The sequence below is a fragment of the Glycine max genome, chromosome 15 (assembly GCF_000004515.6).
Source record: "Glycine max cultivar Williams 82 chromosome 15, Glycine_max_v4.0, whole genome shotgun sequence".
Taxonomy (NCBI): Eukaryota; Viridiplantae; Streptophyta; class Magnoliopsida; order Fabales; family Fabaceae; genus Glycine; species Glycine max.
In genome coordinates, this window is record NC_038251.2 from 49,195,614 (window position 1) to 49,221,984 (window position 26,371).

Here is a 26,371-nt window from a genome sequence, read left to right on the forward strand (position 1 = left end):
CATTAGGAATACTTCAGAGAATTAAAATAGATCTTTGAATGGCATTGAAGGTCAAGGAACAAGAATTACCTTGACATATTAATTATGGATGTGTGTGTATTGTAGAAACTGATGTTGGAAGTGCATTAACTACTGTTAACCAAAATTGATGTTGTTCGCATGGTTTAATGAAACAGGTTGGGACAAGGAAGGGACAAAGGAGAACACACATCTTTTAGAAGAAATTGAAAAGGTTAGGTGATCGCAACCTGTTATGTTTTTTTTACTGCAAAATTAGATCTTATGCTATGTATGTGATGAAGTCTACATGTGCTTGCTGCATTCGTATGGCTTGCTGCATTCTTATCACCATAGAGTGGTGGCAGTGAAGTGCCTTAAGAATGTCACAAGTGGAGATGCAGAGTTTTGGGCAAAAGTCACAATCATTGCCAGAATGCACCACCTCAATATGGAACTGAATTTGAGTTAGGGATTAGGATATTTTTTGATGATAATGAGTGCAATATTTATATACAGTGAGCAAGAATCTATCCCTTAAGTTTAGGGATTAGGATCAACCTATCTATGAACTACTCCAAAACCAAACTGCATGAACCAAACTGACTTGTATGTTATGAGATTAAAAATTCTAAGCCAAGTTTGTTTAAGTTTATTAAATAGTGATGAAAGGAACTAAGCCAAGTTTGTTTATTAAATAGTGATGAAAGGAACTAAGCCAAGTTTGTTTATTAAATACTGATGAAAGGAACCACAGTCCACAGCTTAAGTCCATGCCAAACACACACACACACACACACACACACACACACACACACCTACAATAATAAAGCATAAGCACCCCTGAACCCCACAATTCCAAATTAGTTACATAAACAATTGTTGATGTCGATATGTGTCTGTAATTGAAATTTACATTTTCTATGTTCTTGTATAAAGGATCATGGCTTCTCCACCTGCCTCACCTCCTCCTCCTCCTCCTTCTCCTCCTCCTCCTTCCGACGCATCGCCTTTGCCGTCTACCGTGAAGCAGACACGCAAAGCCTCACGTCTACAATCGTTGTCTACTAGACCACCTAGTGCTGAGAGACCGGTGGTCCACATTGATCCTAGTATCGGCAAGGCCGATGGTCCCCATAGGAAGAAATTAAGAACATATTTGGGGATTGTGGCGCGTGATAAGGTGGACGTCACCTATGAGAACTGGAAGGAGGTCCCTATTGCTCAGAAGGACTTGATTTGGGAGGATATTCGGGTATTTTTCTTTTTCTTATTTGATGTTGTGTAATTAATAGCCAAATAATACATTATTGTAACAAATAAACCTTATTTGATGTTGTCAGGCGGAATTTGAAATCCTAGAGGCTTCTGACAGTAGGACGAAAAGGAAGTTACTTCAGACTGTCGATGAGAGATGGAGGCAGTTTAAATCAGAACTCATGAGGAAATGGGCCCTTGCAGCCGATCAAGATGGTGTGGACGACACTGTCTGTGAGAAATACGACATAAGCAAGGAATAATGGGCCCAATTTTGCCAGACTCCCTGAGACCCTTCTTGGGAGGTATGTACCTTGCCATTTAAGTTGTTTTTCAAAAAACATTAACTTGTTATACTTCATTCTAGCAATTTGAAAGATAATTGTTTTTTTTTTTTTGCAGGATGTGCGGAAAAAAGGCACAGGCCATCCAGAAACAGAACACTACCCCTCACGTTTTGTCTCGTGGGGGTTATGAATATTTGGAGCAGAAGCTCCTGGCTGAGAAGAGGAAGAAGAAGCTGGAGGAAGATGCACAGTCAAGAAGCATTGATGGTGTCATCGACCCTCCATCCCCCATCAGACGGCCACGTGTCAGGGGAGATGACGATTGAGGCCACAAAGGAAATCGCTGAGAAGATCGTAAGTCATTTTCAACTAACCATTAGAATTATATTTCAATATTTTGTGAATGCCATGTACAACTGTTTCTTTTCTGTGTAGGATTCCCTTGAGGAGCAGGCGACACAAGGATCCTTCGTCCCCCATGGACATCAGGATGTTCTCACCGCTGCTATTGGACGTCCAGAGCACCCTGGACATGTCCGTGCTGCTGGAGCCGGTGTCACCATCAAGCACTACTTCAGATTGGCTCCACGGACGTCCCATACCTCCTCCTCACTACCTCCCGAAGAATTGCAGCAACTGACCCAACAAATCACGGACCAGCTAGAGGAGTCCATCATAGGAAAAGTGACTCAGCAGCTCATGGCATTGTTTAGCCAGATGCAGTCCCAGTTTTAGTCCCAGATGCAATCTCAGGGAATTGCACTGCCTCCGGAGCCTTCGCTTGGTCCCTCAGATCCTCAAGTAAGCACAAAGGAGAGTTGTGTTGATCTCTCAGGAAACGATCCTAAGACGGGTGACTCAAATAGGTGCGGCTTGTACATCGAAGCAAATCCTGCCCGCATGGTTACCCTGGGGAGAGTTTATGAGGGATCCACTGCTGTTCATAACACTCCTTTGTTGCCTGGCCAAGTAAAGGTGGGTGTGGAGGAGGTTAAAGCTCCAAATGCTCCAGTTCATGTACCCACTAATGAGGTTTCCTTAGTGGGGCAGGCAATTCACACCTTCCTTACTTGGCCGACACATTTGGTCAAGTCTTTATCACAGCAGGTACTTTACTCTTACTATATGTTTCTTCTTTTTGAATTAATTCATTCAACGTGCCTAAAATTAGGCCATTTAACTTTGTTTCATGAACAGACAGCTGTGTCTCTGGCAAAACCACCTCAAAAGCTGGATCCGAAGGTTAATGATCTGCTTTATCTGATGACATTGATCATCCCCGAGCTTTTCTTGAGGCCTTACCAGGTCACATGGGATGCCACCGTGTTTGGGGTCTTTAATCCAGACTTCCCGCTCTACATAAAGCACGAAGACCTCTCCAAAATCGCACATGGTGGTCAATGTCTCAGCATATCAGTGTTACAGTTGTGGATTCTGTAAGTCATTTGACATTACTTTTAATGACCTAAGTTATTGCTTTCAATTCATAAATATTTAACTTTGACTTAACATAAACAGGCATTTGACTGATACAAGTATGCGAGCGGGGAATTCTGATATCTATGGATTCCTCGACCCACAATCTATTCAGAGGTCTGGGCAATCGCAGTTTGAGACTGAAAGTTACATAAAGAATTGGATGCAGAGTTCAAAACATGATGTCTACCTTGGAGCCTACCTGAATGGGTAAGTCACACAATAAAATTGAATTTAATTAATGTTTACTAATATACTAACCCATATTCATCCCCACTGCAGCGGACACTGGCAGATGGTGGTCATCGTGCCCAAGGAACACCTAGTTGTCTGGTTTTGTTCATTGCATAACAGGCCAGACAACTACCTTAAGGGGATAATTAACAGGTTAGTGTTCTTTTTAATGCATTTGCATTCAAATACCTCAACAACACCACTTTCTAATTGTTACTCGCCTGGAACAGTGCTTTAAAAGGTCTTGATGATGCTCCACAGCCTAAATCAAAGGTTCTTGCTAGGTGGATTGTCGTCAAGGTACGTCATTTACATAAAACTTCCACTTATATATACTTCTTATGTGTCTGTACACTAATTGTTTAATTAATATCCAAATTTCATTATGTATTTAGTGTAATAGACAAAAAGGAAGTACTGAGTGCGGCTATTATGTCATGCACTGGATGTCCACCATCATTTTAGGAGGTTTCAAGAATAACTGGGAAGCGGTACGTTTTTCAAACAAATCCAATTTTTTTTTATAATTTGTATTACATTATTATCTTATTATCATTTATTTCATGGTGCAGTATTTTAACGATCCTAGACCATTGGAGCCAGAGAGATTAAAGGCGTTGCGGATCCAGTAGGCATAGTATTATCTCCAAGTTAGAGCTCAGAGCTAGGATTTAGGGACATTAAGTTTAGCTTAGTTTACTTTGGTTTAACATTCTTGACATTTCTTATGTAATTTGAACATTGAAATCATTTGTTGATAGTTGTTCATAATAAATCAATTATTCAATGTTTCTTGTGATTAAAACTACTTGAAAGCATAATAAAATGTTTATTTGCTGTGAATTGGGTCTGAAATTGCATTTTACAAGTACAATTTTAGGTTTATTGTAAAAACAGAAAGTTTATATAAAAAAACTTGAAAACAACATCAGTTATTAACAAAAACCGATGTTAATATAGTAAACAACATCGGTTATTTAGAAAAACCGATGTCAACATAAACCTTAACATCGGTTTTCCAAAAACCCGATGTTGATTATTTTTAATAACATCGGTTATTTATAAATAACCGACGTTATATACAGAGAACTATATCAAAATAAGTGTATGCATGATGAACGTTTACATCGGTTATACATTAAAAACCGATGTTAATGTATTGGTTAACATCGATTTTCTATAGAAAACCGATGTTAATGTAATATATTAACATCGGTTTTTTAAGAAAACCGATGTCAACGTTCATCATGCATACCCTTATTTTACTGTAGTTCTTTGTATATAACATCGGTTATTTATAAAACCGATGTTAACATCGGTGCTTCCAAAACCGATGTTGAAAGTGTATTTTCTATTAGTGTGTCTAAGTAGGGAATGGCAGCCCAAGGTAACTGCCATTTCTAAAAGTAAAGATCTTTCCTCTATGTCTCTTGCCACTTTGTTTGGCAAATTGCAGGAACATGAATTGGAACTTCAACGTCTCAACCAAAATGAAGAAACCGACAAAAGGAAAAGAAGCATAGCACTCAAAGCCTCCTCCTCAATACAAGAAGAAGAGGAAGAAGAAGAACAATCTGATGATGAAGAGGACTTCTCACTCTTTGTGAAAAAGTTTCATAAATTCGTCAAAAATAGAAGAATGGAGAGAAGCCATAACTTCAACAATGGGAAGAGATCCCAAGAAGTTTCTCCTATACTTAAATGCTACAAGTGCAATCAACCCGGTCACATAAAAGCAAACTGCCCCACAAATGAGTCATGGCCCGAGAAGAATGAGAAGAAAAGCTATACAGAAAGAAGATCCAAGAAGGCGTATATTGCTTGGGATGACAATGACTCATCCGATGGTTCAGAGAAGGAGATCAACCTTCTATCAAAAGACTATGAAAGTGATGAAAACATTTCTCAAGAAGTTTAAGTAAGAAAAACAAAAGGTTGACTACCATCTTCAAAGATCTAGGCACTTGAATCATGAAAAAGGTAACATCAAAACCATTTTCTTTTAAATTTAGATGATTGAAATTTTTCTTTCAATTAACTTGTTTATATGATGACTAACAATTTTTTTTTGTTTTGATTGATTGTTATGTGCTTATATGTTTGATTGAGTTATTTTCTTTCTTGAAGCATGAAGTTTATTATTAAAACAAATAGTTGATAGTACATATGATTCTTGCATGATTTTTTGTATGATATGTGAATTACTTGCTTAAAAGTCATTCATAAAGTTTTTTATAATCTATTATTTTATATATATTTATTTTCATACAAGAGTTTTTAGATACAAAATATTTTGACCCCTTTTCAAATCCTTTCACTCTAAAACTTCATTCAGCACTTAGTTTTCCTAAAAAGCTCTCTGGTAATCGATTACTACAATACTACAATCGATTACAGCAAGTCAAGAAGAGTGTAATCGATTACCAAATGTTGTAATCGATTACAACACATCCCTGCTCCTATAAATTCAGATTTCAAAATCAGAAATCAGAAACCTCCATTTCTCTTGCGAAACCCTTGTTCCCAATTCATATTTCTACCATAACTCACTCATTTCTTATCCAAATCACTTCCCACAAAGCCCAAAATTAATCTTTTTTCATTCTTTTTCATTTCAACCAATTGAAATTTCGAATAAGTCTCTCAAATGGCAGAACCATCAAAGAAGCGCAAAGGTTCTTCGAGTAGAAGCCAACGGCACTTCGAGGCTCAGGATATTCCAATTCCTTCCTCCATTTCCTCCTCCTCATTGTTCTCATTAGAAGAACAACGTATACAGTAGACAAACCTCTTCTTCTCTCGTTCTATCATTGACCCTAAGTTCATAGATATGGATTTCTTTTCTAATGAGAGTTTCAAATGCATTCAAGCATTTCAAAACTCAAATCTCATTCCCTTTATGTCTCTAAAATTGCCTGTGTATTCTGAATTAGTAAAAGCTTTTTATTCTAATCTTGAAATTCAAGAAAGTACCTTGATTTCAGAAGTTTATGGGATAAAGATGGTCATTGACCAATCCCTCTTCTATGATTTGACCAATTGTCTAGCGAAGGTTTACCATTTGAAGGTACACTGGATGATGATTGGAAATTTGATTTTTCTGTGCATGATGCCCGCCGGTTGGTTTGCACCAGCCAAGCGGATATGATCGGAAGGCTGCTTGTCGATTCATTGGCTCTTGAAAGCCGCATCCTTCACTATTTTGTTGTTCGTATGTTACTCCCTAGATCTTCAAACCTTGCACAGGTTTCTGAAGAAGATCTAATAGTCATGTGGGCCTTTCATACCGGCCGACAAATTGATTGGGCACATTTAGTCCGGTATCGCATGCATAAGGCATTGCGATTAAATTCTCCTTTACCATATCCATATTTAGTCACTCTTTTCCTCCAATATTTCAGCATCCCTCTTGATTCTGAACCATATATTCCAATCAAGAGATCTTTCTTGATCGGTGCTGCTGCGGTTGCGTCCTTTGGTTACCGCAAAGAGCGTGATGACTCTTGGGTAAAAAAGGTTGCTCAACCAAATGATGATGAAGGACAATTATCGGTTGAAGGGGACTCTTCTCTCCTTCAGAGTATTTTGGACAGGTTCGATGGACTCCAAACCTATGTTGGTGAAAGGTTTGATGCTTTGGAACAACAAGTGGACATGCGATTTGATGCAATGGACTCAAGGATCACAAACGTTGAAGAATATGTCACCATCATTCGCGACTGCCTTGATTTACCTCCACCACCACCATCAGTTTAGACTTTATTATTATTATTATATTTTGTTTCTAAAGCCTTGTATTTGGCTATATGCTTATGACATTTGAACAATTAGTATTTTTAATATTTGCTTAGTATGACTGAATATTTATGGATTGTGATATATGACTATGTGGTTTGCATTTTAATTTGGTTTATTCATGTCTTGCTTCATGAATGGTTTAGAATTTTTTTTTATGTTTGTTTTACAAAGTATGCTTTGAGTATGTTTTAAATTATGTATGTTTTACGCACTTTGGCCTTTTTGATGTTGCCAAAAGGGGAGAGAAAAATGGGTATTTTAAGAAATCAAGATATTATATTTTCAAAACTTTAAAATTAAGCATAAATTCAAAAAGAAAGGGGGAGAAAGGGATGAGTGAATGGTAGAACAAAAGAACAGAAGGACTAACCGCCATAATTCTTTTGTGTCTCTCTTCTCCCTTACAAAAGATTCAAAGGACTAACCGCCTGAGAATTATTTTGATTCTTCCCTTCCCCTTAAGAAAAAGATTTCAAAGGACTAACCGCCTGAGATATCTTTTGTTTCCCCTTACAAAGATTCAAAGGACTAACCGCATGAGAATTCTTTGTCCGAACACATTGGAGGGTACATCCTTTGTGGTACAAGTAGAGGGTACATCTACTTGGGGATTGTTATTCTGAGAACAAGAGAGGGTACATCTCTTGTGGATTAGTTCAAGTGGAGGGTACATCCACTTGGTTGTTCAAAGAGAACAAGGGAGGGTACATCCCTTGTGGATCTTTGGCTTGTAAAGGATTTTACAAGGTTGAAAGAAATCTCAAGAACCGCAGGTTGCTTGGGGACTGGATGTAGGCACGGTTTGTGGCCGAACCAATATAAATCTTGTGTTTGTCTTCTTCTTCCCTACACTCTTTAATTTCCGCTGTATACTTTTTTATTTCCGCTTTACTTTTTCCTAAGTTATTGTTTTTGTTCTTTACTTTCTCATAACTTAGTAGTAAAGCCTAATTGAATCTAGTAACATTAAGAAGGATAAATTTTTAATTAGTCAAGACACGTTCATAATTAATTCAACCCCCCCGTCTTAATTATTCCGAGGCCACTCGATGCAACACAAACATGGGTGATAATGCAAAAGGGCCTTTTTTTTCCTCTACTGTATACTTCCCTTTCTTCTTCTTTCCTTTATATCCAGAAGATGGCAACAACACATCATTCACTGAACGAACACTCCTTTGATTTGGGCATCGAGAATGACTTACAAGATTTATCACTTCTCATTGTTGAAGACTCATTGGATAAGGAAGAAAAGACAGACACAGGTGAGGTCGTGTCAAGCTATCATGATGAGGTCAACACAAAGAAAATTGAGTTATCAGATGGAAATGAAGATTGAGAATTTACTAGCAAGTTCATACACAATTTTGACCAAAAGAATGTCTCTAATGAAGATGTGCATTTGTTGAATGTATGTAATGACATTGAGGAAGCCATGAAATTCGACATTGTGAAAACCTGCATCAGAAAGTTGTCCAACCATATGAGAGAGAGTTTAGAGTTGTTTTTTATTTGAATGAATTTCCAGATGAAGTACTGAACTTTGCACCTAGAGAGAGATGAGTTGATGACATGCTCATGAGAGAGAGTTTAGAGTTGTTTTTTATTTGAGCTGATGAACCAACAACATAATTATTTGAATTTTGATCTGCGTAATCGATTACAAGAGTCATGTAATCAATAACCAGCAAAAAGACTTTAGAAAAATTATTGAAAAGTCACAACCCTTCAACTCTTTTCAGTGAAAAAGTTTTAGAAAATCTTTTGGAAAGACACATTTCTTCAAACTATTTTGAACAGACACAATGGGCCTATATATATATGTGTGTTCTTACTTCGAAAATAAGAGAATTCTCAGAGAACTTAACTTTGAAAACCTCTCTAAATATCTTTGGCCAAACTCTTGCAAATTATTGAGAATTATTCTAGGAACTTCAAGTTGTATCATTTGTTCTAAAAATGAGAAATCATTATGTTCATCTTATAAAACTCATTTGTAACCAAGAGATTGTTTGGCTCTTAGTGTGTAAGAAACTTGGACACAAGGGTGAAGGATCCCAAGGTGTGTTTAGAGATTGTAAAGGATTTACAAGGATAGTGGAAAATCTCAAGTGAGTTACTTGAGGACTGGGCGTAGACACGAGAAGTGACCGAACCAATATAAATCGAGTTTGTAATTCTCTCTTCCTTTATCTCGTTTGTTTTAATTGCAATTTACTTTGTCTTGCACATTTAAAGAACATTGTTAAATTGATTGTTGCTTCTTGTTCTACATTTTAAATCTATCACATATCATTTAAAAGGGGATTAAAACTTGTTAGTCAGAAAATTTTTAAGACTTAATTCACTCCTCCTCCTCTTAAGTTATTGAGGCTACTTGTTCAACATGTGGATAACTAAGGACTTTATCAGGCTTGTAATGTGGCTAGGCTAACAAAGAAATCATGGTTTTTCTTGGATTCAGAGTTTAAGATCTAGGAGAGCATTCATTCACACAATTCATGGCAAACCATAACTCAGAATTTTTTTACTACACCTGTAACATCTCATTTTTCGTAAGCTAATTTAAAAAGAATTATTATTTATAAATAAATAGAGTTTTAGAAAAATGATGAGATTTTATAAATAAATAAGTAAGGAGATATAATTATTAATTAAAATAATGGTTTGAGAGAAAATAAAAAGGGTATTTTATTTATTTGTTTGATAAAGAATAAAATAGAGTTTGTTTTTATAAAATAATAAATAAATAAATAGAGTAAACCTAGCTATAAATAGTGTTAGGTCAGTTTTCACACTGACGGTGTCTCTTCTTTCTCTCATTTTCGTTTTTCCCCTTCTCCTCTCAAAGCCCTCTCTTTTTCCCGCAGACCACCAAATCTGTCTCAGGAAAATGACAATCTCGAATGCATTCACCGTTGGATCGTCGTGAAATTTAAGCAACAGGTTCGCAACTCAATTCTGGGAATTCTCACCATTGGGAATTACGAAAAGAAATCGGAGATGAGAGAAATATTGTTCGCATCGTGACTTTTTCTTTTTTCGCAGAAACCCATAGCTGTCTCAATAAAACTATTATCTCGGATTCTTTAACCGTTGGATTTTCACTAAATTTTGATATGTTGTTCGAAATTTAATTGTGCACACCTTCACCGTTGGGATTTGTGAAAAATAATAGTGGAGGGAGAAAAAGGAATCGTATGAAGACACGTGACGTTTGGGAACTCTATCGGAGGAAAAATTGGAGGAATTTCAGGGAACCGCTAGAGATGTCGCTATCACTTTCAGAAGACACGTGAGTCCGCTTAGAGGTAAGGTATGAGTTATTCACAATTGGGGATTAGTGAGAACATATGTAGGGATCCTTAGAGGATTAAATTGGGGTTTTATTTTGGGATGTTAATTAAATTGCAATTTTCCCTTTATGATTATAAATAAAATATTGATGTTCTGATGAGAATTGCTTGATAAATTGTGCTCTTGATATTTGTATATTTTGACCTATGATTTTGATATAACTGTGTAATATTATATGAGGGGTTTTAGTCCCCAGGTTGTGATAGTCTTTTGTATAAACTGTTATATTGAGGATATGAAATGATGATTCAAATTATGAGTATGTGGTGAATTGAACATGTGATGAATGATGGAATACATGTATATTGAGATGTGTATTGTGTTGTGAGCTATGAATTGTGTAATCACACAACTGTAAGACCCTTTAAGGGCGACGAGTTTTGCGCGACGAGTATTGTGATGGGATCCATTGTGGGAACCCGACGAGTTTAATCACAAGCACGACGAGTTAAAATGATTTTGAAAATAATTGAGTAGTTGTGTGTATTGCATAGTTCATAGGTAAAGTGAATATGATTCATGAGATGTGATAACATGTTATTTTGAGATTATACCATTGTAATTGAAATCAAGTGTATGTGATAAACTGAGTATGCACGTGGTTAAGATGTTGTATGCATTGAGTTGTAAACTGTGGATTGTACAATCACACGACTATAAAACCCTTTAAGGCAACGAGTTAATCCTAAGTCCCTTTAAGGGCGATGAGTTAATGCTAAGACCCTTAAAGGGCAACGAGTTAAAAATATTTGAGAACAATTGAGGAGTCGTGTATTTTGTACAGTTCATAGATAGAGTCTGTATGCTAAAATGTTCTCTGAGTTGGACCTGAATCAGAAGGGAGAGGCCCTGACAGACTCTTCGGAGTGTAGGCCTTGGGGGTCACCCGGTTTGAGTGCTCCTTTAAGCCTATGTTGATCCCATATGGTTGGAGCATTCTCGCAAAACACTGTGACCCTGACTGGTCTCCCTATGATCTTACCTAGTGAGAGTGACCTGACTTACTAGTGTGTGGTTTGTCTTGTCATGTACTCCTAGGCGCCCGACGTGGTTTTTCACTGACATGGTACCACATTGCATATAGGATTGAGTCTTAGTGTATATGTTGCATAACGCTTGTGTATTGATCGATATTGATTGACTTGATGATATTGTGTTTTGATCCTTGAGTACGTGAATGTTGTGAAAATGAATGAAATGTGTAGTGTTGCGATGTAATGTTGTGCGACAAAGTGGTGAAATAACGTGAGTGATGCTTAAGTAAGTTGTATTTTGTTTATATGATATTTATACCTACATGTTATCTTGTTTCTCTCCATTAGTTAGGAATGTGATAACTCACTCCCTATGTGTTGTTTATGTTTGGATCCTGTGATGATCTTGAACTTTGTGTTCAAGGGAGCAGATGAATAGGTGGATGACTATGAAGAACCTCATGCTAGAGGACACGGGAACACAACGCTCTGATAGGATGTGGCATTAGGATATAGGTTCTATATTAATTGTATGAAACTTAGATGGCCTTGTTTGAGCTGAGATGACTTTATTGTTTATTTGGACAAGTTTGAATATGATGTAGAAGAAAGTGAATGTGAGCCTTTTACCCGTTTGAAAGGCTTGTATTTAAAAATGTTTTAAAAATACTTTTAATTAATATTTGAATTTTTATTCCTTTATTAGTATATATGTGAGGGGTAGAGGGTGTCACAACACCAACCTTATTATTTTGCTACTCTTTTTAGCACAACGAGTTTTTTTTATTCATGGTTTTGGTGCAATCCTACCCGCAATGACATTGGATAAAAGACTCCAAGAAGATTGGGCCAGAGATGCAAGAGAAGGACCTAGGGTTCTCATGAGCCTTAGGATAGATTTTGAGCCCAGAGGCTAAGTATGAGCCTACTTATCTTTGTACATATTAGGTTAAGATTTCATTATTTTTTTGCCTTTCATTTAGGACTCCATAATGTAGGTAGGGTATCCTAGAAATGTAGGATTCGTCAGCCCTTGTATTTTAGGGCACCTAGACTAGTTTTTGTATTAGGGATAGTTTTGTAATTTCACATGCATTAAGTGAATATTTGATGTGTGTTAAGAAATAAATTTAATTGAATTGGGACAAGCCCAATCCAACTTGTATAAATTACTGGGAATTGATCACTACGAATTTTGAGCTAAAATTTTTACTGAATTTTCTATACATCTGGACCAAAATTATATATATAAAAAAAGAACCAAACGATTTGGATAAACGAAAAAAATACGAAAAATCACACAAGTTGGCAGAAAAATCTGTGTCTAGGAAAAAAAAGTGAAAGGGAAATGTACTTTTTTTTTTTTGCTTGAAATTTGTTCTATAATTGGTGCTTATTTTATACCAATCTTAGTTCTAAAATTTCAATTGAAAATTAGTGTGAAAACAAGTGTCAAAACTAGAGGTTTCTTGAGTCTTTTTTTTTTAGTTTTTTTTACTTTACTCTAGAACCATTCTAAGTTTCTCTTTGAGTCCTAGCTTGCTTTTATATGCTTTTCATTGCTTAAATTGTTGAATAATCCTTGAAAATTTGTCTTATTAAAACTCTATTGGTTAAGCTTTCATTTCATTTTTTGGTCTTTGGTTAGTACTTGTCTCTTTGTTTCCTTGTTTGTGAGTTGCCATATTGGGAATTGGAAATGAGGATTGGTGTCATCCCTTGAAGAATTTGAGTCAAGAAGCAAGGGGGCCAACCACCTTAAGAAGATATTGGACTAAGAAGCACTCCAAATTGAGTGAAACACCACAGAGAGAATAGCCACCAAAATTGAGGACTTTTTTTTTGTAATTAGCGATTTGCTTTGCTTTCAAATTTTGTAACAAAAAAGGCCTTTCATTGGAAGTAAGTTGGAAGCCTCCAATAGGTTACCCTACTTCCACTTGTGTGTAATTATTTTAGACAATTTTCCCTTAGGACAGTAAGTATTTTGTTGGGAACCTTAAATGTGGTCATCCAAACACTCTTGGGAACCGCCTAGTTTGCATTTCTTGCATTTTAATTTCTTGCTTACTTTCATAGCTTATCTTCTTTACTAGTCACCGCTAGTTTATCTTGTTATTGCATAATACTTTCTTCTTGCTTATTTGCTTATCTTGAGTTCTTTATACCTTTTGCAAACCCCAACAAGAAAGAACCACAACTTAGGAACCAACATGAGTTATCATTCATCTAGTGTTAATGGTGAGGGTACTAGTCATAAGGACCCTCTATCTAAAATCTTAGATAAGTTGAGTTACCTCAGGTTATGGAAAGAAAAACTAGAAAAAAAAGAAAAAGGAAAAGAGATGGTAAAAATAAATCAAGATGAGAGGGAACAAATAAGGGAAGAAGAAAGAAGGAAAATACTATAACAATTAAGAAAAGAAAAACATGCTTCTTCTAGTAGTCATAACTCTTGCAAGAGCCTAAGTGAAGAACTTTACAACTATTATCACTACAAGAAAAATGACATATGCCTACAGAGACTTTTGGCTACAGACTTAAATTACTGTAGGTAAAAGTAAAAAAAAAATACTTATACCTACCATTGCTTATCATAGGTAAAATTCAAAAATTTGTACCTACTATTATTTGGTGTAGATAAAAATCAAAATAACTTCTACTTACAAATGCTTAATGTAGGTAAAATTTCAAAAAATGTATACCTATGATTACTTGGTGTAGGTAAAATCTTATAAGACTTGTACCTACAGTCCATTAGTGTAGATAAAGTTTAAAAATTTCTACCTAAAGATACATAGTGTAGGTAAAATTCTAATAAATAAATATATATTAAAATAATTATTTTTAAAAAGTTCAACAGAGACTCAACAACATAATTATTTCCAAAAATATCTCAAAAATAACAATGAAAGGAAAAAATAGTTTGACTCTCAGGTATTATCAACTCTTTATTTTAAAAAAAAAAGAAAAAAGAAAGAAAGAAGTGGTAAAAGTTACTCTTTATTAAAAAAATAAAAAATAGTTTGACTCTCACATATATTATTAACTATTTATTAAAAAAAAGGAAGAAGGTGTAAAAGTTACTCTTTAAATGCTCAGGGAAATGGGGTCCACGGGTGCAAAGGTAATGACCGTGTTATTCTGCACCTTCTCTCTGCTTCAAATCATTTTCTTCTCTCTGCATCTTCTGTGCCTTCTTAGGGTTTGGGTTTGTGCTTGTGCTTGCTGCGTGCTTCTGTCACTCATTTTCTGGTGAGGAAATCAACATTCTTCTTCTTACCTCACGGATTTCTCTTTCATTGCTCTTTGTGATGATCACATGCTGCATTTGTTGTTTTCTGATTTTTTTTCTTCCTTTTATTTCATTCTCAGTGTTTGTTTCACCATTTAATCGAGGCTTATTGTTGGTTGAAATGTGCATGAAATGAATTACTACTAAAACGGATGAATCCCAATAAGGTGGTAGTTGATGCATCTTTAATATGAAATGCATGTGTTCATGAATAATTTGAAGCACTAATCAATTAATGTAGCTGACTGTTGTGAGTAAATCGCTTCTTTGGAAGTGTTCCTGTACATCTCTGCTATTTGAGGCAAATTCGTCTCTTGGATCTTTCAAGGAATAACTTGCCAGAAGGAATTCCAACATGTCTGAGCAATTTTATTGCAATGAGGGAAAGGAGAGTAATTTGAAGAAAAATTGTTACGAGACAAAGGTTGACATATGGAGTTATGTCCTCAAATGTTTATGACTCTAATGTGTTATTGATGTGGAAGGGTCAGGAATATTTGTATTTGAATCCTGAGTTTCTTTTGAAGAGCATTGATCTCTCAAGTAATGATTTAACAGGTGAAATACCAAAGGAGGTAAGATATTTACTTGAATTAGTTTCTTTGAATTTATCAAGAAATAGATTAAGTGGAGAAATTCTTCCTGAGATTGGGAATTTAACTTCACTAGAGTTTCTTGATTTATCAAGAAATCATTTCTCTGGTGAAGTTCCTTCTACTTTTTCCAAAATTGATCGTTTTGTCGTGTTAGACTTATCTAACAACTATCTTGTTGGAAGAATCCCCTGGGGAAGACAGCTTCAGACCTTTAGTGCCTCTACTTTTGAAGGAAATACCGATCTTTGTGGTGAACCACTTAACAAAAGCTTCCCTGGAAATGACACAGCAACAAAGCCTCAAGGACCAGCAATTCATGGTGATGATGACAATTCAATTTTCTATGATGCATTATACATGAGCTTGGGGTTAGGATTCTTCACAGGCTTTTGGCGCTTAATAGGTACAATACCACTTTGGCAATCGTGCAGAAATGCTTACCTGATGTTCTTAAACAAACGGACAGAATATATATTAGTAATGGTTGAAGTGAACATAGCAAAGTGCCATAGGTGGCTCAAGGGCTAGTGGGTACGTAATTCTAATAACTTCTTCACTTAAATAATGCTAGCTCCAAGAAGTATTGTTCTACTTCATTATATCATTTAAACATTGTCTGAATTTCATGTTTCTTTAGTTTGTGAATCTACTAATGGTAGTTACTTCTCCAAGAAACGATTATTTTTCTCAATGTAAAGAAATTATAGATGTTTTCAAATGGCTTTTCTGATGTTTAAACCTCTTAAATTATGTTTACTTATATAACTTTTTGTATTCTAATGACCGACTAGATTTTCAATTTCATTTAGTTTATCACTAAAATTTTGACTCTTAATTTTTCTTCATCACCATCAATGTCTGTAATCTGAATTGATCACAAAATTTTCAGTTTATGGGGGATTAGCTGCAACAGTCTAATCTGGGACAAAGGCATCGCGGATTGTTGGAAGTTTACGATATTTAGTATTGAAGCTTACATTATAATATCTGACTCAAGCTTTCTATAACCACAACTTAGTTCCATAATGGCTATTTAATTAAGAATTTTTTCTGCATTGTTTTGATAGGAGCCAGTTCTTCCTGGATGTTTCTTGCGAGCTAGGGGCATTGGACTGATGCCCATGATTGACTGGGTACTGAATTAATTCTACACTTGTATTTTAAATATGCATAACCATTGTTTTTTCAAAGTTTTCATTGTCTAAAAAAATGGGCCAGGCTAATATAGTTTGCACAACTTTTTCCTGACTCAATCAATCATTTTAATATTCAAGTTGCTTGTTAGTCTCATGCTTTTTCAGGCTATCCGGGTCAATCTTTTCAGAGGATCCAAGTAAGCTACACTTTTATATCTATATCATTGGCTATTATTCCGTTATGTTGATTTTTCTTACAAATATTGGATTTGATTCTGCAGATTCTCACTTTCATTGTGGGCCTACACATTTCCGATGAGCATGTTGTGTGGGAGGATATACATGAGCAACGTGCACTCAACGTCTTTTTGGTCGTTGGTGATTGTGTTCTAGTTGGCTTCCAGGTGATCAACTTCTCTTAATTGAATATTTTCTTCTCAAATATTAATGCAAATGTGAGTTAATAGCCATGGCTGAAAAATGCGAGTTCCTTGTACTTGTTACAGTATGAGAAAATTGCATTATTTTAAATAAAAAATGCAAGTTCCTTGTACTTGTTACTGTGTGAGAAAATTGCCTTATTTTAAATAAAAAATGCAAGTTCCTTCTACTTGTTATTTGATTTTTCTCTTGGAGTATGTTGGACTTGCCATGGCTGAAGTGTATTGCTCGTGTATGTTGATTTTAGGCAGCGGTGGAAGCATAGGCCAACATCGTGCATGAAGTTAAGGAAAAAATCCCATTACCTATTGTCCAGGTTGGTTGGTGACTTTTATGTGTTGCTACCATTTTTTCAAGGGTTGGGTTTAATAATGTTTTCATTTCCACACAATAATGTTGCAACTGGTTTCCTGATTCCTACAATACAGTTTTACATAATAGGCCAATATTGAGGTATATTTATGTTGAATCAGATCTTTAAATGCTAGATTATTAGAAGGGGATGGCCTCTGTCATCAATTTGACTCATACCAACACGTGTCTATAGTTATTGTCCTTTCTTCAGTTCTGTTTTGTGAAATTTAAAGTTTATATGAGCTATTGTTTTTGGTGGTTTTCAAGTCTCATGACTGGAGGCTATTTTTTTTATATTAACAGTGTAGTTATTCATTTGTTTAATTTCACTTGTGGTTCTCTAATTTAGACTTTGCACAATGTTGGTCTCTTAAGTTTTAATTTGTGTGAGCAAATCAAGCCCCTCTATTTTTAACATTAAATTAATTTAATTCTCCTCAACTTTCTTATAATGGATAATTTGAAATAGTCATACTAGTTAGAAATTTATTGGAAATTTGATGGGTTATATTTGCTCAAAAACCTGTAAGGGGACTAAAACTACACAGCTATAGTAGGACTAAAAGTACAATTAAACATTGTTTATTTTGTTACTTGGATTGTTTTTGCTCATCTAAATCTTCAGAATCCATAATTTGTAATCCTTCAATTGCCGATCTTTGAAGGGGTGTTTAATTTATTAGTTATTGCAACAATGTTTGCGGTTTTAAATAAGAAATCATGTGTTTTAGCTGTTGCTAGTTTCATGCTTTTCATCACCCTGCTTTCTCGTGCAGGAACAAAAGTCTCCTAGAAAGAAGAATCCAGTCTTTGGCCCATTAGGCATGATTATAAAAGTCTAGCATCAAACTTGGTAGGGGTAATTGCAAGAATTTCAATTTTTATTATTTTTATAATGTGATTATCATTGAGATAATTAAAATCAGTGTTTTTTATTTGTCAATTTTTTTATCTTGATACTATTGGTTTTTCTTTTTTCTTTTTCCTTGTTTTTATTTTATTTTTATAACTTACATATTCTTCCAATTTAAATGTCATTTTCCACATGATAATTAAAAAAAAATATGAACAGGTAAGTAGCAGTGAAAATTTTATTATTATTATTATTATTATTATTATTATTATTATTATTATTATACGGTTTTTACCTACAGTTGAAGATGATATGTACAAATTAAAGACTTTTACCTCCAGTTAGGAGATGTAAGTAGAAGTTAATGACTTTTACCTACACACTATACATAATAGGTAAAATCTATAGTGACATACAATTAGTTGTCATTACACGTCCCCTCAAAGTTGACGGAAGAAACGTCTGTAGGACAAAGTCTATCATACATTTACCTACGAATTTTTTATTTATAGTGACAATTTTTGTTTGTAGGTATAGGTCATTTTTTTATAGTGTATAAAAAAAGGCATAGGTCACATCTTAAACCTCACTCCCATAGGAGAGAAAAGGAAAGAAAGCCTCAAGAGACTAACATTAACCTCCCATACTTCCATGAGAAGGACAATGTAGAGGCTTACTTAGATTGGAAAATAAGGGTAGAGCAACAACTTAAAAGGAAATCTACTTCAAAATCTTATGGCTCTCACTCTTATCCAAAGAAAGACCAAGGTCATGGCATCTTAGGGGTGACACCTTCTAAGCCCAAAAATGATAAGGGGAAGACAATAGAAAAATAACCCCTTAAGGCTAGTATGCAAGAGAAGACCAGCTCTATAAAGTTTTTTAAATGTCTTGGAAGAGGACACATTACTTCTCAATGCCCCTCCAAGAAAACCATTATTATGAGGGTCCAAGACATTTATAGTAGCCAAGATGAGACTACTACTTCACCTTCCTCTAGTGAAAGTGAAGAAGCAAAAGGGAAAGAATCTAGTGAAGAAATCTACCCCCAAGAAGAAGGGCAACCTTTAATGGTTACAAAAGAGTGTAAGGAGGTAAGTGTCTCCTCCAAGAGATTAGCTAAGAAGGAAATTCATTTTGAAATAAAGACAAATATTAAAGAAAATTTCCCTCTTAGACAACCTCCACATCTTCTCTTTTGTAAAAACACACTTGTTAGCACTGTCACACCTCTTGGGCTTGATATTATTCCTCAAATAAAGGAGTTGTTGGATGAGGGTTTGGTTCATAATAGCTTAAATCCTTGTGCTTTGTTGGTGTCCAAAATAGGTATTATTAAGCATCAAATCCCTAAAATAGGTGATATGATGAATGTGTTGAGTGATTCAACCCTCTTTTGTAAAATCACTCATGCGCCCAACATCTTTAAGATTCATGTAGATGGGTACTCATTAGGTATGTTTGTTCTTATTTTTAGTTTCAATAGGTGCTCATATGGCACACCTTAGGTTTGACGTACTTTTTGGTAGGAATAATCAACATGAAAATACAGAAAAAGATATGTTTTATTGCATTTCTTTCTTTAATTTTTTAAATAGTGATTGAGGGGTTCCCACGAACACTAAGAGAATAAAGGTCATTCATGAGTGGCCTACTCCACCAAGTATAAGGAAAATTTGGGACTTCCATGACTTAACAAACTTTTACAAAAGATTTGTACCATATTTTCCTATACTTGTAGCACCACTCATTGAGTTGATGAATAACCATGTTTCTTCATTGGAAGATACCCAAAAAATGGGTTTTCAGACCTTATCTTACTCCAACATACCAAACACCACTAATATATATGTTTTTATTCTTTTTTACAGGTGTTGAGGAAAGAGGTCCAGAGTTCCAAGAACCTCTGTGTTTGAGGTCAAATCCTTTTCAAAGGGGAGGGAATAATGCAATCCTACCCCCCAAGAGCATTGGATAAAAGACTTCAAGAAGATTAGGCAAGAGATGTAAGAGAAGGCCCTAGGGTTCTCATGAGCCTTAGGGTAGATTTTGGGTCCATGGACTAAGTATGAGCCCACTTATCTTTGTACATATTAGGTTAAGGTTTCATTATTTTTTGGCCATGTATTTAGGGCTCCATAATGTAGGTAGAGTACCCTAGAAATGTAGAATTTTTCAGCCCTTGTATTTTAAGGCACCTAGACTAGTTTTTGTACTAGGGGTAGTTTTGTAATTTCACATGCATTAAGTGAATATTTGATGTGTGTGTTAAGAAATAAATTTAATTGAATTTGTACAAGCACGATCCAATTAAATTTTAGAGGGGGAGGTGAGCATTTGCTTGCTACACCCCATTGCCACATCATATAGTGACACTTTGTGCATGTCCTTCATGCTTTACATGCTTCATGACATCTAAGCACACTTAGTGGAGAATCTTGGACATGATCTTGGATTAGTGGACTGAACCATAGATAAAATTCACCAATCATAATTAGTGAAATTTTGGCTCCAAAATTTGGCTCCACAAATTCAATTTCAAATTCAAGTGAAATTTGAATAGAAATTTTAATTTCCCTCCAATTTTGTGTGATACATAGCCTATAAATAGAGGTCATGTGTGTGCATTTCAACTTTGATTATTTGAGAATTACACATCAAAGTTTAAACCTCATTTGAGGCACAAAATTTCGTGCTCCTTCTCTCCTCCCTTCACTCATCTTCTTCTACCTTCAAGCTCTTATCCATGGCTTCCTATGGTGGTGAGCTTCTTCCTGACTCATCTTCTCCTTGAAGTGGTGTCTTCAATCATCTTTCTTTCTTCTTCATTCTACTGCCATTAATCTTCAAGAAGCAAAGGACTCTATTGATGAAGAAGATCCACGGCCTACAAGTTCCACATGGAGTTACATCAGGTTTACCCCAACTTTTATTCTTCAAAACAACAAGATTTTTTTTATAATGAAAAAGTAATAAACATTAATATTGGGCTGGAGTAATACCATATACTGTGACTCACATTATCTTGTGTTGTTTATTCATATTCCTACAACAAAGATTCAGCCAAAAACACTCCCCCAAATTTGGGACAAATTTGTTTGGATTCATAGGTACTCTCCTACAACCTAAGGAATGGTAGTTATTCAATATCAATTTTTTTTTTGGCTTTGGTTCCAATGACAAATAATTTACATTAGGCTCAAAAGGTTACAAGGGATACATTCCTTCATAGGATGACTTTTTGGCTAAGTAGCTGTAATAAAATAACAAACAAGGCCTTGATCATCTTGACATCATACATGCATTCAAACAATCCAAGAATCATGCAAAACCAGGAAATTAAAACCAATTGTTCTCTCAGAGTTTAAAGTTCACATAACTCATTGGTTTTTATGAAGCATTCAGTTTCTCGTTCCATGATTTTGTCAGAAATACTAACCTTTTCACTCTTGTACGTTTAATTCACACTCCAACACTTACACTGATTCCTACTTACATGAGAATCTAAAATTTCAAAAATACTCATTAGTAAGTAGTTTATCTAACTCATGCAATTGATTCACTCAAAATATGTTGCAACTAATCAATAAGTGTCTACTTCTCTATCATAATTAAAATTAAATGACTAAATTTTAAATTACCATAGTTTCAAGAAAATAAAATAGAGAATAAAATAAAATAAAGATAAAAATTTAAGAAAATATAGAAAATAAAAATGAAGAAAATTCCTGATCAATAAAAAAATGGGCCTTAATCTTGAGCTGGCCAAGGGTCCCAGGATCCCTGAGTAGCAGTGATGTCCGCAACATAATCTTCATCAGCTCTTGTTTTTGGGACATCATCATTACCAATGCCAAAGGTGTCACCGCCTCTTGTTTTTGTTGTAGGAAGTCCTCTGGTGTCATCAGTGGTGGCTGGATGGAAAGCTGGTGTAGGTTCTGAATGATGTGGTGTTGGACATGGTAGAGGCTTCGCATCATCTGGATGAGCTACTCCGACTAAGAGGAAGAAGGCTGGTCAGCGGAAGATGAGGCAGTTGGAGGAGAAATGACTGGTGGTTGTGGTGATGGTGGTGCATCCTAAGTGGCTTTGGTTTAGACCTGCCTTAACCTAAAAATATTACAGAAGGATCTATTGGATTCCAGCAGTTCTTCTTTATATAAGCCTAATTAATCACCAGGCTGAGGGACTCGTATGTCAAAGTGTCCAAATCAACCCCCTGGACGTACTGGAGTGGGCTATCTGTGTAATCTGCAAAGAAATCATACTACCTATGTCCATATCCATCTTAATCACGAGTCCATAAATCAAGCGGGCCTGGTCCATGTTGGGGTCAGAGGTGAGGGAGGTAGGAGGTAGGAGTGAGGTTGAAGTATGAAAGCACGCTCTAGGTCCGTAGAATCTTCCACAGAGCTCCCTTGGCATTCAAAATAAATTGCCCTCCTGGCATGCACAACTTGGTAGCAATGGCCTAGTGTCAGGATATGTATGGAGGTATTGGGAGTGTGAGGTTAGCTACTCCTTCTCTAGGATGATGATAGGGGTCCCTAGAAAGTCATTCAATGTCTGTACATCAAATAAGATGGTTCGCCCCCGTAACTTGCACTGCTTTGGAGAACCATCCTCCGGATCATAGATGTTGGTGTAAAACTCCTTCACCAATGTGACATCGATTTACTTCTCAGCCAGGTGAGTGAGTCTTCTATGCCATTGGCATCTCTGGAGCTCGTTATAAAATTCGTTGTACATGTCAGGCATGAACTCCACATTCTTCTCCAGAAGAATGTTTTGGAGATGAATGCTATCCTGGTAAGGCATCTAGGTTATCTATAAAGCAAAGCGGAAGGAATAGTAGCAACAAAATTTTAGAACAAAATAAGAAAAACAAAGAAACAAAAATTTAAATTCTGAGTGTGGCGCTAAGCCACCATGGGGCGCTTAGCACTAATGCTAAACCAGTTAGGGCTTAGCGCAAGACTGCGTGCTAAGTCCATGCATGGAAACAGATAGACACTAGGTTCATGCTAAGCCCATGCATGAAAAACGAAAAGGCTTAGAAAAGACAAAATGATACTAGGGCTTAGCGCGAGACCACGCGCTATGCCCATGGATGAACATTTATCAAAAAACCAAAAATGCCTGGACATATGCATATGACTCATGAACTCGCTAAGTGCAACTTAGCGCCTTCATCCTTAAAAACTCATAAATGCATGAACTTGCTAAGCGCGTGACAATGGCTTAGTGCGTTCATCAAAAACCTAGAAATGTAGGGTGTCCTCAAATCGTATGAACTCACTAAGCCATAGATGTGGGCATAGTGAGCTTAACAAACAGTCCAAAAGCATAACATTATAAGCACATTAAAAGAAAAATGCAATGATAGGATGAATCAAAAGAATCAAAATGCATCAATGCATACAAAATGATAATCATGAATGAATTGCAAGATGTATCATTAGAAGCAAAAAATCATACCTAATCCAATGACAAGAATAAAGTAAAACTAAAGAGAAAAGATTTAGTAGAGAAGGAATGCAAGAGAGAAAATTCGAGAGAAAATTCAAGAAGTGAGGAAGTGAGATGGGATAGTTTTGTGCGAGAGAAGAGATATGCTGAAAGGGAATGATTTGAAGCAATTTTTGAACTGCTTGTAATTATGATTCTAGTGCATAGCGAGCGTGACTTACTTAGCACACAATATAACAGTTATAATTGCATTTACTAACCTTTTAGTCACTGACCATTGACAATCCAACTTTGATTGGGTTGACTTGGGGCAGGATCTACCAGTTCTACTGCTCCATAAGGCTTCACTTCTTTGATTATGGTGGGACCAGACCATTTGCAGTCGAATTTTCCTAGGAAGAGCCTTAGTCTTGAATTGAATAACAGTACTTGTTGTCCGGACTGAAAGGTTTTCTTCATCAATTTTCGTTCATGATACACCTTTATCTTTTGCTTGTAAATCATGGAGGATTCATATGCATTGAGCCTCATCTCCTCTAGCTCTAGTAGTTGCAACTTCCATTTCTCACCTGATAAAGATTCATCAAAATTTAGCAATTTGAGGGCCTAGTAAGCCCTATGCTACAGCTTCACTAGCAAGTGACAGACTTTCCCATAGACCATCTGAAATGGTGATAGTCAAATGGAAGTATCGAAAGCAGTCCTATAGGCCCATAATGCATCATTAAGCTTTGTAGCCCAATCATTTCTTGAGGAGGCAAAAATGTTTTCTAAAATCCTCTTCATATCTCTATTAGAAACCTTTGGATTGCCATTTTTTTAGGATGATAAGGTGAAGCTACCTTAGGTCTGACATGATAATTCCCTAGAACTCTTAGCAACTGTGCATTGCAGAAGTATGAACCTTCATCACTGATCAGCACACTGGGAACCCCAAAATGGGAGAATGTATTTTTCTTCAAGAACTTGATAGCAGTCTTGGCATCATTCTTTGGAGTAGAGCTATAGCTTCTACCCATTTAGACACATAATCAACAACAACCAAGATGTATTGATTCCCATCAGAGGATGGTAGAGGGCCCATAATATCAGTGCCCCAACAGTCAAAGACTTCTACTTCCATGATGTTTTGCAATGGCATTTCATTTCTCTGAGAAATGCCCCCAGTTCTCTGGCTTTGATCACAATGAAGCACATGATTATGGGCATCCTTGAAGATAGAAGGCCAAAAACTTCTGCTTGTAACTCCTTAGCATCTGTCCTATCCCCACTGTAATGTCCGCCATAAGGAGAATTATGATAGTGCCATAATATACTTCTAGCTTCTTCCATGGTAACACATCTTCTCAATATATTATCTACTCCAATCTTGAATAAATAGGGATCATCCCAGACGTAGAAACGAGCATCATGGAGGAACTTTTTCCGTTGATTCCAATTGAAGTCGTTTGGAATGATACTTGCAGCTTTGTAGTTGGCCATATTTGCAAATCAAGGTCTGTTGTTCACATGTAGAAGTGATTCACCAAGAAATTCATCCCAGATTTCTTACTCCTCTTGAGTTACTTCTTTATTTACTAACCTAGAGAGGTGGTCAACCACTACATTCTTAGAGCCTTTCTTGTCCTTAATCACTATATCAAACTCTTCAATAAGAAGGAACCATCTAATTAGCCTTGGTTTTAAATCTGCCTTTGTGAGAAGATATTTGATTATTGCATAATCAATAAAGATAACTACTTTGGAGCCCACCAAATATGATCCAAATTTCTCTAATGCGTAGACTATGGCCAACATTTCCTTCTCAGTAGTCGCATAACTTAGCTGTGCATCATTTAGGACCTTGCTAGCATAATAATGGCATGGAATACCTTCTCTCTCCACTGTCTAAGAATTACCCCTACTGCATAGTCATTGGTGTCACACATGAGGTCAATTTCTTTACTCCAGTCAGGTGCCACCATTATCGAAGCAGATACTAGACTGTTCTTTAAGGCCCGAAAGGATGTCAAGAATTCTTCATCAAGCTGAAACACTGCATCTTTGTTCAGCAAATTGCACAAGGGCCTGGCAATTTTGGAGAAATCCTTTACGAATCGTCGATATAATCTTGCATGTTCGAGGAAACTCATGATGCCGTTCACATTGACTGGTGGAGGTAGCTTTTTAATGACATCAATTTTTGCTTTGTCCACCTCAATCCCTCGTGCTAAGATCTTATGACCCAACAATATTCCTTCCTGGACCATGACATGACATTTCTCCAGTTTAGCACTAGATTTGCTTTAACACAACGTCGTATCAGGAGCTTATGGTTTGCTTCAACACACTCATCTGATGTTAGCAAATATAGCTAGCATGCACCTCTGAAAATTAGCTGGTACATTACATAAACTGAATGACATTCTTTTGTAAGCAAAGACTCCAAAAAGGCATGTAAACACTTTCTTATCTTGGTCCTTAGGGTCTACAATTTCTTGTGACATCATTGAGCTTACGGTAATCTATGCACATCCTCTATCCAGTGGCAGTCTGAGTTAGAATGATATCATTCTTTTCGTTGCAGATTACGATCATTCCTCCTTTCTTGGGCACCACTTGGACCAAACTCACCCAAGCACTGTCAGAAATAGGGTAGATAAGTCCAACCTCAAGTAACTTGAGAACTTCTTTTCACACCTCCTCTTTCATGGATGGATTGAGCCTCCTCTACGGTTGTCTCACTTGTTTGTACTCTTCTTCCATCAAAATCTTGTGCATGCAGTAGAAAGGATTGATTCCCTTGAGATCAGAGATATGCCACCCAATAGCTTCTTTGTGATTTCTAAGAATCTCTATCAATCATGC

General features: G+C 36.1%; 1 long non-coding RNA gene across 17 annotated transcripts; it reads left to right on the forward strand.

Annotated features, from left to right (window-relative positions):
• Window positions 1–14,211: 14,211 nt before the first annotated feature.
• Window positions 14,212–20,464, forward strand: LOC102670275 (uncharacterized). 17 transcript variants are annotated; one of them, XR_005888555.1, is made up of 8 exons: window positions 14,287–15,590; window positions 15,675–15,802; window positions 16,161–16,234; window positions 16,339–16,604; window positions 16,689–16,811; window positions 17,096–17,164; window positions 17,979–18,055; window positions 19,927–20,409. It is a non-coding gene; the product is annotated as an uncharacterized lncRNA (long non-coding RNA). The 17 variants fall into 17 exon arrangements; XR_005888557.1 differs by having other exon boundaries at window positions 14,387–15,802; window positions 16,339–16,404; window positions 16,557–16,604; window positions 19,927–20,420; XR_005888550.1 differs by having other exon boundaries at window positions 14,212–15,590; window positions 15,675–16,404; window positions 16,557–16,604.
• Window positions 20,465–26,371: the final 5,907 nt, after the last annotated feature.